Source organism: Podarcis pityusensis (assembly GCF_964106645.2).
Source record: "Podarcis pityusensis genome assembly, chromosome: 7".
Lineage (NCBI taxonomy): Eukaryota > Metazoa > Chordata > Lepidosauria > Squamata > Lacertidae > Podarcis > Podarcis pityusensis.
Window position 1 is genome coordinate 90,512,795 of NC_138031.1, and position 19,497 is coordinate 90,532,291.

Below are 19,497 nucleotides of genomic sequence, written 5' to 3' on the forward strand. Positions count from 1 at the left end.
ACTTATATTGTTTGGAGGAAGGTCGAGAACCCAACATGGCGACGAAGGTAGTTACCAAGTAATTTCGTTTACCCTCATCAAAGTTTTACGTGGTTTTAAGCGGTTTTATCCTCCTTTGTTTTTATCCGAGAGTTTTAATGATCTGCTGGCTGTGCTGGCTGTCTTTTAATCTCGTTCCACTTGTGTTATTTTGTTTTATCTGGGTTGTTCCGACCCCCCCGGACTCGCCGCCACGGTTGCTGCCGCCTCCCTAACTGGGAGAGATAAGTGAAAAGTTTCCTGGGCATAAATCCTTTGCCCGGTCAACCAGCTATTTTCTTTTAGCTGTCAGCTTACTGCATATTGCGAAGTGAAGTTTGCCCGACTGCTGGAACCGGGCTGTTTCAAAATCCTAGGAACAAGGAAGAGGGGAAGGAAGAGGCTTGAACTGGAGTAATTTTACGGCACCACTCTCCTGGAAGTGGTAGTATTCCTGTGAGGAAGACTAAAGGACTTAAGGAGCTCCCCAGCACAGTGCTCACGACGGTTCCCCTGCAAAATTGATTTATGGGCCATGGAAAACGCCCAAGAGACCCTGACGAGGCATTATCCTCTCCGAGGCCTAAGCAATCAAGGAAGGGTTTACCTAAAGGTGGGAGAGGCCCTGAGGAATGTATCTACTCAATAGCAATTCAAAATCGTTTCGATCCTCTAATGGCCCTTGAAACAACATCAAAAGATGAGGCCCCTGAGACGCTACAAATTGGAAAAGCCAATGGTAACACAAATGGGGATGGTCCCTATCCGAAGGAGGTGTTGGTAGCCGAATCTGCGGACTGCACAGGTTGTGAGCAACTCCATCTAATAATTAGAACTCTAAACTGTATATTTAAGAGAATTGATGGCCTATCCTCTCAGCTGCATAGCCTTCAGCAAAAACTGGATGACCAGCCGGTACAGACAGCCCAAGATGGGGCAGTTGATGTTCCATTGTGCCGGCAGAAAGCGCCACCAAACACTGATCGTATGAAGAACTGCAAATATAATCTCAACCCCTCACTGAATCGCCAATCCCTGACTCTACATCCAAGGAAGATTTCCCTAACCTTCCGGGAAAGGGACCCAAGTTGGGCAATGCTACATGGGTCTAAAGAGCACCTCAGATGGCTTCTAAAACTTGAGACATCACAAATAGATCTTTGTCCTGTGCTTCCCTTAATCCAACAGAACAGATATCAGAGAATGATGCTGGCTTTCCACTCTGCAAAAATCCCCTCTCTTATTATTAAGCAAAAAGTGTTTTTGAATAGTCTTGGCATTTTTCCAACGAGAGTCTTCATGGATTCCATAATTAGACCCCTCCTATCGGAGGGATTAATCAAGGAGACGGCACAACCCTCCCATCCTGAACCACAAAAGAGGGCTGAGCTGCAAACCCCATGTCTGGGCCAGTTCCAAAATGCCTCCACTCCTACAACTAAACACTACGATTGTGCCAGTAACTCTCTGACACCCCAGGAGGAAAGAGAGCTTATCGCCGCCTTTGGAGAGTTACCAGCGATGGAACAACAAGAAATTATAAATAGGCTAGACTTACTTAAACTTCAGCTCCTAAGTATTGCCTGCAATGGAGTTTCTACGAATAATATCCACACTAATTTAGCGGTGCCATGCCCCATGGAGGTGGAAACAGCAATTCCCCAATACCCAGCATATAAGGTGCCTTCTGCATTGGATGGGAAGGTCTCACTGTTGGAGGCAGACTCTTCTCCTCCCCTTCACGTTGGTAACTCATCCCTGCTGCTAATAGAGTTATCTGTTCCCTCCGTGATTAACCGATCAAAGAATGGAACTCAGGATAACACCCCCCTGGATAAATCGTTGTCCCTTCATTCCTCCATGCCGGACTTGGAATCAACATACATCGAAGACCATCCACGACCTGAGACGGCAGTGGCCACTCCAAGTCAGGCTTCTTCAGAGCACTCTTGTCCACCAAAAATCCAACAATTACGTGAAGAAGACACTACAGTGTCGAGAGTCACCACAGAGTGGATTGAAGACCCAGCAGGACATATAAATCAAAGGATCACAAGTGTATCGGTTAGATCCCCAAAGAGGACGGCTCCAGCGGACTTGGCAGGAGCCTCTTCAGAGCCTAGTTGGGCCCGACAGCTAAAAACGCCAAATATTATCCCTACCCACCAGGATGCTAACTCTCTTCTGCCTCCCCAAAATTCTGGCCCTCGTGAGTCGATCGTGCCACAACCGGCTCGCATTAGAGCAAAAGACTCCCCACAACCGGTGTGCACCAGAGCAAAAGACTCACCACACCAGGACGACAACTTTCAGCAAAGGAAAATAACGGACTTCTTTAAGGGAGCGTCCTGGTCGCATAAGAGCCCCCCAAAAGAATTTAAATGACGGTTAGCCGGACAATCCAGAAAACCACCAATATCGATCATCCTCTGTTGGAACATAGCTGGCTGGCGTAGGAAAAAATGTGACCCAGAATTCCAGTCGTATATCAACTCGTTTCATATCATTCTATTGCAAGAAACTTGGGAGGAGGGTGAAATTGTCATAAACGGATTCGACCTATTATCCCTTCCAGCTTACCCCTCCCAGAAAGGAGGACGGCCGAAAGGTGGTCTAGTAATTGGTATCTCACTGAAGCTGCATTTCAAATTTTCACTAGTTTTGATTGCTCCCCCTTATGCTTTATCCGGGTTGATGTCGGGGGGGAAAGTATCACTGCTAATCTCTAATGTCTACCTCCCGCCAGGGGGTTCGTCCCTTGAACTGCATGATAGATGGGAAATATTAGAAGATCATTTAGTATCATGCCGAGTCAAATATGCCAATAGCCAATTCTTAATTGGTGGTGACTTCAATGCACGTATAGCAGCAAATTGGGCTGATTTAACTAAAGCAAAATGGTGGACTGCTCCAAGCCTTGACAATTATGATTTGAGACATGCCTTAGGGAGAGCCTCAAAAGACTCTAAAGTAAACGAGGCTGGAGTACTTCTTTACCAGATGGCTATTCGCTTAAACTTAGAACCCCTGAATGGCTGCTGCCCTCCTGATATACCGGGGGAGTATACCCACCTAGGCATAAAATCAAACAGTGTACTAGATTACCTTTTAGCCTCGAGTGACCTGATTTCGAAAGCTCTCTCTTTTAAGATTGGCAATATTCACTATAGTGATCACCTTCCACTTGCTGCTACGTTTGACCTAGACTGGCACGGGGACGAGCACGGTCATCTAACTCAATTAGATACTAATGCAGAAAACCCGGTAGAGGGTATTAATACGGCATTACGAGTGAAGGGTATAAAGTGGTCTGTAACGCAGGCTCAAAAATATTCTGAATTTTTTCAGCAGGAGATCATACAAACCTATTCAGCCCTTGGCATAACTTCATATGATCACGATCAAACTATTAATCTATTTGCCAATCTGTTGAATGACCTCACGTCATTCTTTTCTGTCCCAACCCACCAGGCAAATTGGGCCCACCCCAAGATAGGTGCACCGTGGTTTAACCGTAATTGCAAACAACCCAAACAACACCTTTGTGCTATTTATAATGATTACAAATCCTCAGGGGCGATTACGCTTCCCAAGGAGTACTACCAGGCAAAATCTGCTTACAAATATGTGCAGAAAAAGGCCAAACAGGAATGGCAATTGAACCGCTGGCAAGCACTTATAGCTGCCTCAAGTACCCGTAATTCCCGAAAATTCTGGCTGTTGGTTAACAGAAAATCTAAAAGATACCCCTTAACAGTTATTCCTGCCCCAATTTGGGAATCCTTTCTAAGGAATTATTTTGCCTTACCAGACCTTAATATTAATACAATCGATGGAGTCTATGAGCAGCTCCCTCTTTGGCCACCCACTGACCCGGAAGAAATCCACGGACTTATTTCTAATCTTAAAATCGGAAAAGCCCCCGGTCCTGATCTAGTCCCGGCAGAAGCTATAAAACTTCATGCTGACTGGTGGGCGAAAATCTTGGCCGCTACCTTTGATGCCGTAAACAACAGTGGGAAGGTACCAAGAATATGGAAGGATGCGATTATAGTTCCAATTCATAAAAAAGGCTCGACAGATGACCCGGGAAATTACAGGAATATCAGTTTATTGTCATTAATTGGGAAAATATATGCACGGTTCTTGTTAACTAAGCTTACTAAGTGGGCCGAAGAGAACAACCTGATTGGGCCTGAACAGGCTGGTTTTAGACCGAATCAGTCAGCGGTTGATCAGGTCTTAGTTTTATACCACCTTGCCCGGAAATACTCCTCCCCAAATAGAGGCCAACTTTGTGCGGCCTTTATTGATTTAAAGGCCGCTTTTGACAGCATCCCCAGAGGATTGCTTTGGGGAAAACTAGCCCGATGGGGAATAGACAAAAGACTATTGTGGCTAATAACTAAATTGCATGACGGATCGGCCGCTAGGGTGAGAATCACTCCAGCTGGCGACCTCTCAAACTCAGTAGCTATCAATAGAGGTGTTCGCCAAGGATGTATCCTTGCTCCGACCCTTTTTAATCTATTTATAAGTGATATGAGGGCGCCTCTGATAGAGGCTCAAGAAACGATCCACGCCCCCCGTCTTGCCCAATATCGTTGCCCCCTTCTACTCTACGCAGACGACGCAGTGATCCTATCCTTTTCAAGAGTCGGCCTTAGGAGGGCATTAAAAATCTTTGATGTTTACTGCAAATCAAATTTTCTTACAATTAACCATGTTAAGTCCAAAGTCCTAATTTTCACCAAGAGTCGAAAAACCTATAATTGGAGAATAGATGGAAAAGCTATTGACCAAGTCTTTAAATTTCAGTACTTGGGAGTCTTTCTCCAACACAACATGGGCTGGAAGGTCCATGTTGCATATGTATTAAACAGAGCTAAAGCCCTTTCTTATGCGCTATTGCGTTTTTTCTTTTCAGATGGGGCTTTCCATATCCCATCAGTGTTAAAAGTTTTCAAGGCAAAGGTGATTGCAACAATAGCATATGCAGTCCCATTATGGGGGTCTTTTGCTAATCTAACCCATTTGGAGGTAATCCAAAACCAGTTTTTAAGAAGGTTGTTAAAATTACCCAGGTGTGTAAGCAATACTGCTATACGACTGGAACTAAATGTTATATCTCTAGAAACCACATTATGGAAATGCATCCTCTGTTACTGGTTGGCTTTATGGCATAAACTTCCAAATCTCCACTTGATACAATGCCTCTGGAGAGATGACTTCCCTAGCCCCTGGGCAAAAACAATACATGGGAAACTTGTGTCCCTAGGACTATCTCCATCTGAACTATTAAAATTGGATTTAACTTTGGCCAAAAGAATTATAACCCACAAATTAGAGGAGATGGATTTACAATTTAATATTGCGACAGGTGGTGGCACCTGTTCGCCGATAAACCTTGGCTTAACACCACCAACGAAACTTCCATCTTACTTAACTACCTTATCTGTGGTGACGCACAGGTATGCCTTCATAATGGCTAGATTCAATGCTTTCCCATCAAACGTGTTGGGTAACAGACTCTCCAACGGACAGATCTCACTCCTCTGTGACTGTAAAAGCGGATCTATAGAATCGTTATATCATATAATCTTCTGTTGTCCATTACATTCGGCTTCACGGTCCAAGTTTCTGGCCCCATATTTATCGAGAATTGCGGACAGTCCTCAGGAAGCCCAAATAATATACTTATTAAACGACGAAGATACAAGTAGATCCCTTGCAGCCGCTAGATATCTGAGTAATGTTTTATTTCAAAAGTGGAGAAATGGATCACTGTGTGTTTCTGACAGCTTAGCTAAACTTAAGAACCATCAATAAGTGCCAGAACTAACACGTATACCCCCCAAAGTCTGATGGATCGGAATTGCGGTTTACATAGAGGGAGCTTATTGTGTATAGTTTTTACTTAACTAAAGTAAAATTGGTTTTATAAGGGTGTTTTAACTTGGAACTGTTTAAATTGTATTGTTTATGGATAAATTCTGATGTATTGTCTTCGATATGGGCCAATGGCCGCAATAAATCTAAATCTAAAAAAAAAAAAAAAAAAATAATTATATTGTTTGGATCCTACTGTTATACCTTTGACCTCTTCCTCCTTCAAAAAATTCCTGAAAATAAAAAGATCCTACTAAATGGATTGATCACAAGAAAAGAGGTTGAGAAGGCCATAAATCAGATGCAGCTTGGTAAAGCCCCAGGACCAGATGGTTTGTCTGCAAAATATTACAAGACTTTGAAAGATTGGCTTATTCAGCCGTTGGTTAAGGTGTGCAATAAAATATTAAGAGGGGACAAAGCACCTGAAACCTGGAAGGAAGCTTTTATAACTATGATACCAAAACCAGATCAAGATAGATCCAACGTAAATAATTACAGACCGCTCTCATTACTTAATGTGGATTACAAAAATTTTACTAACATTTTAACCAATAGGCTGAAGAAGATACTAACAGATTATATTCATAAGGACCAGGCAGGATTCCTGCCTGGAAGACACATGAAAGATAATATTAGGAATATAATCAATGTGCTAGAAAGGTTGGAAGCTAAAAAAAATTGTAAAGCGATCTTAATGTTTATTGATGCGGAGAAGGCCTTTGTCAATGTTTCCTGGAATTTTATAAAAAAGAATGGAGGTTGGACAAGAATTCCTAAATGGTATTAATGTGATCTATTTTGAACAAAAAGCAAAAATTATAGTTAATAATGTGGTCTCAGAAGAAATTAGAATTGAAAAAGGAACCAGGCAAGGGCGCCCACTTTCCCCACTACTTTTTATTTCAGTTCTGGAGGTTTTGCTAAATATGTTAAGAAGGCCGTGCCTTGGTTTTTGAACTGTTACAGGAGTCAAATGGATTCCCAGAACGGATTAAATTCGAGAACCAGTCCTATTGCAAGCTCCACTGGGGTAGGCAGCCTAGGATGCAGCAGATCTTCCGCTCAGCTGGATTAAAGTCCTCAGCGCTGGCTCAGATGGGCTTAACTTGCTCATCCTTGCCCAGCTGGCTGAGATGAGCCTGATGTAGTCCCAAAAAGGGGTGTGTTTCCAGGGATGGGACTGGGGGAGGGGCGACTTAGGCACAGTCATGTGACACGGCAACGTGGTGCAAAATACTATTTGAAAGGCTTGTTTCCCCTCTGCCAGTCTTAGGCAGAGCAGCAGCCACAGCCCTACTGCTGAACAGAGTTAGGATCTGGTATAACTTTGATGTTGATCTTTGTTGATGTTTGTTTCCAATAGAAACAGCCAATTGAAGGGGCAGTAAGGATGAAAAAGTTATGCACTTAGGTTGCATCTAATGTGCAGTTGGTATATCAAATAAATAAGGTTACCACATGCTGAGACCATCTGCAGGAAGTGAAAATTTTCTTGTAGCAGAGTACATTGCTGCTGGCAGTGAACATGCAGTAGAAGCATAGATGCTTATAAAATTGCTTAATTCAATTTAAAGAACAATAGATCCCTTATTTTGCATTTGAAAATGGGCCCCAAGTTGAAGATTTTTGAAATTAACGAACTTGAGGTGTATGTCTGTTATAAGTCTTTGACAGCACCTGAATGCAACACATGCTTCTGTTGTGAGGATCAAATTCAATAAAAAGTTAGTTTGGATGTTCTTTTTACATTTTTTTTTAATAGTTAAGTTGAGAGAGAAAGATTTTGCTTTGCTAGAGATAGAGAGGTAAACTATTCAAAACTTGGAATTTTGAATTTTTAAAAACAATATTAGCAGATAAAATTATGACCTGTAATCAAAACTGTATATGGAGAATGTTACATGAATATATATTAAATTTTAAAAAAGAAATTGTTGTATCCCCTTGAAGGATCAGTAAGTTACTGTGGCATGAGCTTTGATAGACAACTACATTAGTAGTGCCCTCAAAAAAAATCCTTAGATTATTAAAATACTGTCAATCAACATATGCTGGTTTGCACTCTCAAGGTTTAAGACCAGTTAACACATGGAGTTGGGTATAATATGTTGAGGCATGGGGCATTTGTTGTGTTCCTACACAACCTTGTCAATTCTCTGCTTTTCATTTCAAAAAAAATCTGTCAAGGCTTCGGTTACATTAAGTCTGTCCCTAAGTCTGAAAGCTGCTTCAGACAACTTGAGCTCTGAACTTCACCCTGTCTCATCTCTGAATATCATGAGCATGTAAATGATAAGGTAGTGTAAACATGTCTAAGCACATCTTCAGGTGTGGTCTGCCACTGTGACCAAAGTTGAGCCTGAGTCAATATTCAACTTTTGTTTGTAGATTCATCTGCCCCAACTTCTTTCTCTTACGTAAGACTAGGGAAATATTCTTTTAAACCTGGTTTTGTCTGTGCTATAGGACAAAGAAACTGGAAGACTTTGTATAAACAATGTACTGGAGACACTATCTGAGCTTTAAGATAAAACCCATTAAAAATGCATGTGGGACAGTAAAGATGGCAACAGCAGCACCCCTGATCCTTCCCCAGTTCTACAGAAATATTCAACACTGATCCGTAAAGCAAGACTGTTCAACGGTATCGCTCTCTGAAGTTTATTTTCTGCTCTACAGTAGACTAACTCTGATTGCATTTGTCAGGGCAAAGGGTTTGTTTTCATCTGCTGTTCATTTCATAGGGCTGCCCAGCCATATATCTGGATGGGCTGGGGTCATTCAGGCCCCTCAGTTCTGTTTGCTGTACAGTGGAACCTCGTGTTACGTACCATCCCCCTTGCAAACGCTGCGGGTTACGAGCTCCGCTAACCTGGAAGTAGGTCCCCTTGTTGCAAACTTTGCCCCAGGATGCGAGCGGAAGTCATGTGCCAGAAGCACGGCAGCAGTGGGAGGTGCCATTAGTGAAAGCGCGCCTCATTTTATGAGCGGTTTCGGGTTACAAACGGACCTCTAGAACAGATTACGTTTGTAACCGGAGGTACCACTGTATGTAGATTTTTGTTTCTGTTGTGCCATAGCTCCTCCCTGAGTCTGCTTATGTACAAGAGATCTTTCCAGTCATTCATTACAACTTCATATCTGGGGCTTTTGTTTACTTTGCTCCAAAATCCCTACAGACAACACACAGAAAATAACTTCTGTGCTAGAGATAAATTTTTGTAGACACCTGAAGGCAGCCCCGTTTGGGAAGCTCTTAATGCTTGCTTTTTGACAAGCTATATGCACATGTTCTGCTTTCTTGTTGCCATATTGCTCATGGCCCATGCTTCTGCCCTCAGTAGACAGTAATTGTAGCCATCAGAAGCAGTATTGGTGCACTAGAAGCTAGTAACCTTGGACCTCCTGCTCAGATTTCCGTCCTGTTACAGCAGCTGTGTGGGAAGACGGTCAAATATAAACTCTTCATGCGCCTTGTGCCCAGTGATGTCCCTCTCTGTTGTTGCAGCACATCCTTCTTGTTTGATGTTTTGTTGTATTTTTAATATTTTGTTGGAAGCCGCCCAGAGTGGCTGGGGAAACCCAGTCAGATGGGCGGGGTATAAATAATAAATTATTATTATTATTTATTTTTATCTCCGCTTGCTGGGCAGGGTAGAGTAAGTGGCTCTGCCATTGTGTGGATTCCAGATGATCAGTAGTGGCAGCCTGTTTGTGGCTCTGTGACAATCATAATATCTAATGATTCTTTTTAAAATTTATATTCCCTCTTTCTCCTCTTTGCTTCAAATAATTTGAATAGAAGTGCTCCCCTTCCCCTGACAGTATGGTCCATTGAGTTCCTTTTTATCTACTGCTTGGCAAAACCATCACTTAATGTGCATTATCATCTAACATTTACTGCTTATTAACTGAGCAGTAGAAGTATTTGATTACTTTATTCCTAAACCCTTCACTGTATGATAGATTTCTTTAAGTCAAATATAAATAGTTGTAAGATTTGCTGCTTTTGTGCTTGTGCTCTGAGTAGATAAATGGACAGCAGCATGCTCGAGTAGGAAGAATGCATGTGATGGGAAAATCTGGGCAGAATCCAGTTGCTAGCTGTAGACATCCTCCAAACCAGCTTTTGGACTCTTGCTGTAGGAGAACTGCATGTGCAAACAGCATTACTGTTTCTGGATCAGAATAATTTCTTAGGTTATGCAGAGTGTCTGTCCCCCCCCCCCATCTTATTAAGCTTGGCCTTACAGAGTAAATCTAGTCTTAGCATTTTGTTTTGAACAGCGGGCAGTGAGACCTTTGGAAACAGAGGAACAGCTCCTGACATTTGGGAACATATGGCCTCTGTACATAATGCTTTAAACTGAAACACTTCTTTGATGTGCCTAGATCCAGCCTATAAGTAACTCAGCATCTGCTGGTGTTACAATGTTTCTATTTTAACGCCATAATTTACAGGAAAAATAATGCAACTCCCCCCAAACCTTCCAACCTTTAGCCAGAACCCTTTGACTGAAGCATTGTTCCTGTTCCACTATTTGGTTGGGCGGGGGGGGGGGGGGAATAGAGAAGCACATTTTAATTTTGAAAGAAGAAAAAAAGTGAAACCAACTCAGTTGATGTGTACATCTGCTTGCATGTTTTAGCTCATGCTAAATACTTCAGCTATGAAAAATAGCATTCCTTGAGTATAAGTATCCTTGTATTTAATGGTTGATTTTGAACTGATCAAAAGCTGTCAGATTTACTGTGTTCTGAAGACTTTTCAAGCCACTATTCAGAGTTAACAAGGGCTATTGAGTGTCTGGCTCCGAAGCGCCCTCTCCAGTTGCATGGAGCCCGGACAGCCCCGTGGTTTTCCCCGGAGCTGAGGGCGATGAAACAATCATTGAGATGGCTAGAGCGCCAGTGGTGGAAAACTCACCGAATCAGACCGGACACGGGTTAGAGCTCAATGTCGATGCAGATGCAATAGAAGGGGCGAAGAAGGTCCTCTTCCCATCCCGCTTTGCAGAAGGGGCGCTGCGCAGCTCTCCATCTCTGTGCAGCGCCTCTCCAGTGAAGTGGGAGGAGGAACGGAGCCCCTTCTATTTCTCCTCCTGCTTTCCTGGAGAGGCACTGGGCAGTGCCTCTCCAGTGAAGTGAAGTCAGAACAGCAAGAGGGATTGCTGCGCAGCGAAAGCAGCGATCCGTCTTGCTGTTCTGGCTTCAGCGAAAGCAACACAAAGCCTCTTCAGGGCAGGGGGACTGTTCCTCCCGTTGCCCTCAAGAAACTTCACGCGGCTATCCCAGAAGTCAGAACAGCAAGAGGGTTCGCTGCACAGCGATCCCTCTTGCTGTTCTGGCTTCTGGGATAGCTGCGCAGCCTGCATTCGCTCCATAAGATGCACACACATTTCCCCTTACTTTTTAGGAGGGAAAAAGTGCGTCTTATAGAGCGAAAAATATGGTAGCCTTGGTCACACTGGTGGATGATCTCTGGCGGCCTAGGGACAAAGGTGAAAGCTGTTTCCTAGTTCTGCTGGATCTCTCTGCGGCCTTTGATACTATCGACCATGACATCCTTCTGGACTGTCTAGAGGGGCTGGGAGCTGGAGGCAGTGTTATACAGTGGTTCCTCTCCTTCTTCCTGGGCCTTGTCCAGAAAGTTGTGTTGGGGGATGAGTGTTCAGACCCCTGGCCTCTCACTTGTGAGGTGCCTCAGGGTTACGTCCTCCCCCATGCTTTTTAACATCTATATGAAGCCACTAGGAGAGATCATCAGAGTGTTTGGGCTGGGTGTTCATCAATATGCAGATGACACCCAGATCTACCTCTCTTTTAAATCAGAACCAGTGAAGGCAGTGAAGGTCCTGTGTGAGTGTCTGGAGGCAGTTGGAGGATGGATGGCGGTTAACAGATTCAGGCTGAATCCTGACAAGACAGAAGTACTGTTTTTGGGGGACGGGGCGGGCAGATGTGGAGGACTCCCAGGTCCTGAATGGGGTAACTGTGCCCCTGAAGGACCAGGTGCGCAGCCTGGGAGTCATTTTGGACTCACAGCTGTCCATGGAGGCTCAAGGCAATTCTGTGTCCAGAGCAGCTGTCTCCCAGCTCCATCTGGTACGCAGGCTGAGACCCTATTTGCCCGCAGACTCACCAGAGTGGTGCATGCTCTAGTTATCTCCCGCTTGGACTACTGCAATGTGCTCTATGTGGGGCTACCTTTGAAGGTGACCCGTAAGTACAACTAATCCAGAATGCAGCATTTGCATCCATTTATATAAATATGCACACCCTTAGTCACCTGCCTGTGCAGATATATAACTGTGTTGATCACATGCTAAGAGGACTTGCTGTGGAAGCCAAAGTGAGAATATTTCCCAGGGAGTGGATATGCTGGTGATTTCCCTGTGCAAATTCCACTGCATTCCTATTCTTTGATGGCTGGGAGAGACTCGCTTGGGAAAAGGAAAACAAGCATTCTGGAAGACTATGAGTCGTAGCTCAGTGGCAGAGCATCTGCTTTGCATGCAGAAGGTCCCAGGTTCAACCCCTGGCATCTCCTGGTGGAGGTAGGAGATATTCCTGCCTGAAATGGGACCAATAGGATGACTCTGTATGAGGTGCTGCAAGCCATGCCCACTGTACTCAGGTTCTATTTGTGCAGGCCATCAGTGGTACCAGGAAGGGGTTGCATCCCCATTGTCTTTGTACAACTGGCCCCTGGTGGTACAAATGCATATTGTGTATCTGACCTGGCGAACGGATAAATGAGATACAGCGAGAATAGTGATTGGGACCTGCTGCACAGGTCTCTGTGTTGAGGCTTCTGGAAATAATTGCATATGTGTGGGGTGAGCTGCTGAACCTTGACATCTGCAACCTGGATGGGGTCCACGTGTGTTGGAAAGACTGGAAGGGCAGCTATTTGCTCTGGGGCGTTTCCACTGCCTTTGATTATCTATACGAGGTGGGGCACTTGGGTTGTTCAGCAGTTACCTACACATGTCTCCCTTTTCCCCAACTGACCTGCCAGGTCTTGTTGTCTCAAAAGCATCTCTGTTCTCAGACTTGCTTCCCAAAATGTTAGCAAAGTTCTGCTTTCCCCACCAGCTGTGAGGGCAGGATGCCCCTTTACTATCTTGGCCCTTCACCTGAGCCATCCCTTGTGACATCAGAGTCCATGTAGGCAGGGCATGTGAGGCATAGCCCTGTGGCACGTGTCATCTGAGTTGAGCTTGATACGTGTAGGTTATATATTCTGCTGATACTGTGAGGCAGTTGACTGTTGAGATGTTCCACATCCTGAGCATTCCCATGTCACTACGGGCCTGGGAAAGGTGGGGGAGCCTGGAAAATTCAGTTTCTGTATCCTCTATGTTTCTGCCAGATTGCACTAGATGGTACAGTGGTACCTCGGGTTAAGTACTTAATTTGTTCTGGAGGTCCGTACTTAACCTGAAACTGTTCTTAACCTGAAGCACCACTTATCTAATGGGGCCTCCTGCTGCTGCCGTGCCGCTGGAGCACAATTTCTGTTCTCATCCTGAAGCAAAGTTCTTAACCTGAAGCACTATTTCTGGATTATCAGAGTCTGTAACCTGAAGCATATGTAACCTGAAGCATATGTAACCCGAGGTACCACTGTATTGTGGATGTGACTGATGGGGAATTGGATGTGGTAGAATTATGTCTGCTCCTAGCTGTGCCTGTGGCCTGGCCTGCTTTATGTTAATTATATGTGGATGTATCTTTGCCTGCCAGGTTCTGTATGCATGGGTGACTGTATTTCTGTCTTTGTGGTCCGTCTCCCCCGCTCCACTGGGGGGGTGGATGGGGCTAATTATGCCTCATTCAGACTCCTCTTGAGCTTCTCATTCCCTGGATGCAGTTCTTACTACAGATGGCTAGGCAAGAGGCCGTTTACACGTCTGACTATGTACAGACCTTGAAGGCTGGAAATCAATACATCTGTAACAGTTGTACCACCGGAACATAAATGCCACTATTTCAGCAGAGTTGACACACTCTTCAGGGCCTGTTTTGGGTTTTCCAGAGTATAACTTAGAAAACCTGAAAAACTGGTTCCATGGAGATGGAGGGAGAGGGGTGAGTGGAAGAGTATTATGCATCCATGGGCAGTAGCTGCTCTGCAAGCCTACTTCTCTTTCTTTGTAAAGCACTGTACATTCACCCTTAGTCATATGTCCCAGCCAAGAAGGAGGCCTTTAGGAGAAAGCTTTTTCCTTCTTAAAATTGTTTTTTTGTTTTTTTTTTTTGTTTTGTTTTTTTTTGCTGAAGGAACGTATTGCTTTTGCTATCAACTCTGGTATTATATGTTTGATAATGCTAAGGGTATCTCTACATCTTCAAGTCGGACATGTATCCCCAGAACAGAAAGAGTGGGTGGGCACCACAGTAGATAGACTGGTAACTTGATCATAGGCTTGATTACTCAAAAGTAATTTTCATTGTGTTCAGTACTACTTAACTCCTCAGTAAGCATATAACATTGCAACCAGATTAACCTAGTTTTTATGAAAGCATTTATTGAGACATATGGGGAACTCAGTGGAGTAAACGTAATCCAGATGGTATAGCAACCTCATCAGCTTTTTTGTGGTTACTTTTTGGAATGGCCACTTGGAGGCGGAAATGGAGAGTGGTTGAGAAGCTCCGACCCTTAGAGCCACTACTCATTTTTCCTATGGGATGGTAATGGGAGGATGACCAGTTAGAATTTAGTTTGATCTTTCATTCAGCATTTTATGGAGCTCTTTCAGTTGGTCATCCAATAATTGCCACATGGTACCAACAGCCAGTGGTGTTCAACAGTATTTTTACCATACTGGTTTCTGTTAGTCTCTACCTAACAGTTTCTGCCTTGCATCTGAAAACTTGCATCTGTCTCTTTAACAAAGAAGTGCATTCCTTTCCGATGGTTGAAAAAATTAGTTTCACTTTTGCAGCCAGCACTCCACATAAGGGACGAAGAATTAAAAGCAATATAAAATGAAAATTCTTAACAATCAGAGCTTCCTTATTTGTTAATAATCTTTCCTAGTCACAAACAATTAAAATTTGTTTTTTTGTTTTATTTTCAGTCTGTTAATGCCTCTTCTTACGCCAGCAGTCAGTTTACATTCCAGGTGGTAGTTTAACTGGTAGACAGATCACCTCAGTTGTAATTGATCACAGTCTCAAAGATAATTAAAGAAGGGAGATCTAGCTGACCTAATGCCTCGAGGGCTAACCTTCAGGGCTATTCTGTGGTGTCTGGGCACAATAGTGGTTGGTTTCTCTCTCCCAGTCACTCACTATCAGAAACACCCCTGTCTTCAGCGTGAAGAGTAGCTTTCTTCAGAGCATTAGAGGTTGATCCCTTAAGGTAAAGGTACCCCTGCCCGTACGGGCCAGTTGTGTCCGACTCTAGGGTTGTGCACCCATCTCACTTAAGAGGCCGGGGGCCAGCGCTGTCCGGAGACACTTTCGGGTCACGTGGCCAGCGTGACAAAAGAGAGGATGTGACAACCAAGATTTATGTCTTGGCTGTCATTAATCACTGCATAATTATCTTTGTTGACAGAATACCAACAATTCTGGCACATGGTTTTTTAATATATTATTAGATTCGTGATTAAAATTGTCAGGGTGGCTTTCAATAAAATCATTCCTGCATTTCAGGGGGTTGGACTAGATGACTCTTGGGGTAGATTGCTGTTTTTGAGCTATTTATATGGAAAACTGGCAAAAAGGGCACTGCTGCCATGGGCTGCCATACGTCTGCATTTTCCCGGACAGTTTCCCGATTTCTGCCTGGACACTGCTGCCGACTGCAGTACCTTGGTTCTCAAACGCCGAAAACCCGGAAGTGTTCCGGTTTTCAAACATTTTTTGGTCAGCCAAAAGTCCAATGTGGTTGTTGGCTATTGATTCCGGGGCGCCTGCACCAATCAGAAGCTGCACCTTGGTTTTCTGATATTTTGAAAGTCAAACAGACATCTGGAATGGATTAAGATTGGCGCTTTTGTTTTTGCTATTTATTTTGCCTTTTGTGGCTTTTTCGGTTAATTTGTTTTTGTGACTGTGTGGAACCCAGTTCAGCTACTGATTGATGGACTGTGTGACTGCGGAAATGGATAAAAGCCCCCATCCAAACTGACTATCATCCGTGCAGGTAAGAATTTGTTTTTATTTTTATTATCTACAATACAGTGGTACCTCTGATTGCATACGCTTCAGGTTACATACGCTTCAGGTTACAGACTCCGCTAACCCAGAAATAGTACCTTGGGTTAAGAACTTTGCTTCAGGATGAGAACAGAAATTGTGCTCCGGCGGCACGGCAGCAGCAGGAGGCTCCATTTGCTAAAGTGGTGCTTCAGGTTAAGAACGGACCTCCGGAATGAGTTAAGTAATTAATCTGAGGTACCACTGTACTGTTTTATTTATTTTATAGTACAGTACATTGATATGGCTTTCATTTTATGGATCAATGGTCTCGTTAGATAGTAAAATTCATGTTAAATTGCTGTTTTAGGGGTTGTTTTTAAAAGACTGGAATGGATTAATCTGTTTTGCATTATTTTCTATGGGAAAGCACACCTTGGTTTTGGAACGGACTTCACGAACGGATTAAGTTTGAGAACCAAGGTACCAGTGTATTCTGACTGTGTATGGGAGAATCTGGACATATGTCAACCGTACCTTGCGGTCCCTTCCAAATCTACACTTGGTAATCTTTACAATAAGGAATGCTTTTCCCATGTAATGACGTTATCGGATAGGAAAGGTCAGTTAGGGCCCACAGGCAGAAGTGGGGGAGTTCGCAACATTGCATAGCTCTTTCTCTGAGACACCTCAACTCTTAGAATCACAGCACTGTAGAGTTGGAAGAGACCCAACCCCATGCAATGCAGGAATCATCTGCCCCTTTCTTACTTAAAAAGTATGGAAAAGGTAACATCCCCAAATTTTTCTATTATTTTATTTTTTTAACAATTATAACTGGTACTGGATTTTTATCACACTATATGCATTAATTAGCTCTCACCAATATGTACCTGAAACTCAGGATTACATTTTATATATCTGAAAGCTTATGCCATTATAAATGTATTCACCTTTAAGATGCCACAAGACTCGCTGCTGTATTTACCACATACTTATTTTTTGTTAGGTAATAATTCACTTTTGTTGAACACAGGTTATTAATACTGGCAGTTGTTTCTGCTTCTGCTCTCCTTCTGTCCGCAGTCTGTAAAGTGAAGAAGCGTGGGGGGGGGGCAAGGAAGAAAAGAAAGCAGCCCCTCTGACTGTGGGGAGGTGCTGCGTTGCTGTCTGCAATCTGCGGTGGGCTCCCTGATATGTGGTACCAGTTGGATTGCTATAGCATGTTATATGTGGGGCTGCCTCTAAAGACGGTTCAGAAACTTTAGCAGGTGCAAAATTTGGCAGCTAAGTTGCTCACCAGGGCAAGACGGTTTGAACAAATCCTGGCCCAACTGCACTGGCTACCAATAAGTTTCTGGGCCCAATTCAAAGTGCTGGTTTTGACCTACCAAGCCTTTAATAGCTCAGGAACGCAATACCTCAAGGACTGCCTCTCTCCATGTGAACCAACGCAGACCCTGAGAACATCTTCGGAAGCCCTTCTTTGGGTGCCTCCTCCATGAGAGGTCTGGAGAGTGGCAACACGAAAACGGGCCTTCTCTGCAGTGGCTCCCCATCAGTGGAATGCTCTCCCCAGGGCAGTTCGCCTGGCGCCTTCATTATACATCTTAAGATGCCAGGCAAAAGCTTTCCACTTTAACCAGGCCTTTGGCTAATTAACATCTTGTGACCTTTTACATGTCTTTGGGTGGGGTGGGGGTTATGGGATTGTTCTTGTTTGTGTTATGTATTTTGTGTTTTTATTTTGGATTTTTATGCTGTGAACTGCCCAGAGATCTTTGAATGAAGGGGTTATACAAATTTAATAACAATACCAGCATCCATGGCGCATGTTCTGAATTCAGCTGTTCCTTGTTAGTTCCTTTGCAACTTCTTGGCCAGTGCTAGGACTGTCCTTCCTGATTCCAGTTTCATTTTGCCCTGCCTTTACTGAATGGCTACACCTCGTAAGGTTGGTCTTGCTGTATGTAATTGTTTTTCCAAGTTCCCTTTTTATGTTCTTATTTTTTGACTCAGACCAAAAAAGCTATGCTGAAGAGTTATCTTACATGGCAGAAGTATTGCAAACAACCTTGATGCCCCTGCTCCCCCAGTGCAAGGTTATGGAGTGTTCAGAATAATTACTACTCTGACAAAAACAATGGCTTCTGTTGCAATTTAATTGAAGTAAATTATATTCAAATTAAGTGGTTTTAACAATACTGCAAAGTTGTGTTTAGCTGATTTACAGTGTAAAGGGTTTGGTGATTGATCATTAACTGCTCTGAACAGTGAAATTCTTCGGTTCTTAGCAAACAGAGCACAGGGAGGAATATCTGATAGGGCTGCATGAATTGCTGTGGCCTTTCCTTGTCCTCTTGTTGAGCGTGCCGTCTGTATGCTCCACTTTGCTTCTGCAATTGTTCGGCCTTTGCTCTCCAACTAGTTAAGGTGTGGCTGGCTGATTCAGGTTGTTCTCTCTTTCCCCTCTTACCTGAAGATTTGCATGTTTGACCTGGTGGAGTAATTGGGCCCACAGCAACCTGGGCGTGCCTCTCTGAGAAACATTTAGTTTCATGTATGACTCATAAGCTGAAGCACACACACCACTTCCCCAATCTACAGAAGCCATTTTAACTGCACAAAACTGCTGGATTACTTTTTACTGTCTAGCTTTTGGGACTCTGCAAACATCTTAGATCAAGGTAATTTTGACTGACTTAACTTGGTGAAGTGTCTGTAACTTAAATTTAATATTTCTGGTAGAGGATTAGGTGTACCTGCTGAGTTTTTAAAAACAAACATGGCTGTGTGCTTCTGGCTATGTTAATAATTGAAAGTCACACGCTTAATTTAATTAAAAATAGGGAACAGATAGTGTAATACTGACTGTTTTGTATTTAAATGTTTTGTTTGCCACAATATTAAAAAATGGGTTTGCAAGATTAAGGCTGGGAAAATGATCTGTTGTAGCACAATAAGTTTGATTGCAGGAAAATTGAAAATCACTTTAAGGGGGCCTGTCAGCTTTACTGGTTTACCTATATGTAAAAGTGTTAATGGATTTAATGCTTTTGAAAAAGGAAACTAATATAATATAAACTGTTGAAATCCAGCACTGTGTGCCGCAGAAAAAATACATTTCAGGTGTAGCCTTTACCTTTAAGGTGGATTCTTATTTGTAAAATAGTTACGTGTGTCTAAGCATGGTATAGGCAAGCCTGTGGCAATCCTCCAGACGACACATTAGTAAACTGAGCTGGGTTAAAGAGTTGAATTCTGATTGTTCACATCCAAGAGACTGAGCTGAGGAAGACTGAGCCAGTCTTCTGTTGTCTGTGATTTTAGCACTCAGCTTTCTGTTATGCTACCCAAAAAATGAAAAATAAGAGTTTGTAGTTGTTATAATCCTAAAGACTGTTGTTGCTGGGAATTTCTGCCGTTCTATGC

The 19,497-nt window shown here is 43.3% G+C and overlaps 1 protein-coding gene across 3 annotated transcripts in view; it reads left to right on the forward strand.

Annotated features, from left to right (window-relative positions):
• Positions 1-19,497, forward strand: part of ELF1 (E74 like ETS transcription factor 1) — an 80,452-nt gene that overhangs the window by 4,234 nt on the left and 56,721 nt on the right. The window contains exon 1 of one of the 3 annotated variants that reach the window (XM_081012969.1): positions 16,048-16,072. The exons of 1 other annotated variant lie outside the window; for it this stretch is intronic. The gene's annotated coding sequence lies outside the window, so the exon portion shown is untranslated. Of the gene's footprint in view, positions 1-16,047; positions 16,073-18,595; positions 18,753-19,497 lie in introns of those variants that run through there. One more of the 3 variants, XM_081012967.1, reaches the window with a different exon arrangement.